This window comes from Lathyrus oleraceus, chromosome 1, assembly GCF_024323335.1.
Source record: "Lathyrus oleraceus cultivar Zhongwan6 chromosome 1, CAAS_Psat_ZW6_1.0, whole genome shotgun sequence".
Lineage (NCBI taxonomy): Eukaryota > Viridiplantae > Streptophyta > Magnoliopsida > Fabales > Fabaceae > Lathyrus > Lathyrus oleraceus.
Genome location: NC_066579.1, coordinates 104,636,234 through 104,637,349, shown reverse-complemented (window position 1 = coordinate 104,637,349; position 1,116 = coordinate 104,636,234).

Genomic DNA, 1,116 nt, shown 5'->3' with positions numbered 1-1,116 from the left:
CTGTCAAAGTAAGTGTCTTAGTTGAGAAAAAAGTGTGAACTATGTGGAATTCAATGAAAAATAAAAGATGATATAGATGGACAAAAGTGAATCAAAAGGTCGGGCTAAGGAATAAATATGGTATCTTGATTCAAGATGTAGTAATCACATGGTTGGGGTTAAAGCTTGGTTCTTTAATTTTGATGAAAATTTCAAAGAATATGTCAAGCTAGGTGATAACTCAACAATGAAAGTCATGGGGAAAGGGAATTTGAAGTTGAGAATTGGAAATAAGGCATATGCGATAACTGATGTTTACTACATACCAGCTTTGAAGAATAATCTTCTAAGCATTGGTTAACTTCAACAAAAGACTGTGAAATATTTCATGAAGAGAAGGGTCTAATCTTGAATACACAAATGTCTCAAAACAAGATGTATGTGATCCATGCTCCATTCATCATGCCAATGTGTTTTTAGATAACCAAACAAATGGAATCTCAGCTGTAGCATATTAGGTATGCACATTTAAGCATAAAGGGAATAAACTTACTTGTGAAGAATGAAATGGTGAAAGGCTTACTAAACCTGGTGAACATTGAAGAAAGATGCACTAATTGCTTGACTGGAAAGCAACATAGAGATATAATCCCTAAACATGCTACTTGGAGAGCTGGTGCAAAGACGAAGCTTGTTCACTATGATATTTGTGGACCTATCAGGCCCAAGTCATTTGGAATAAACATGTACTTCATGATATTCATAGGCGATTTCACTAGAAATACTTGAGTTTATTTTTTGAATGAAAATTCAAATACATTTGATATCTTCAAAAGGTTAAAGACATTAGTTGAAAAAGAATCCAACTGCTTGATTCAGTGTCTCATAACTGATAGGGTGGAGAATTCACATCAAATGCTTTCAATGAATTCTACAACATACAAGGAATCAAGAGACAATTAACTGCAACATATACTCCACAACAAAATTTAGTATCTGAAAGGAAGAATAAGACCCTCATTAATATAGTCATAAGTATGTTGTCATGTAGGAATGTTCCAAATCATTTATAGCATGATGCAGTGAGATGAGCCACTTATGTCATGAATAAAAGTCCTACACTTGCAGTTAAAAACA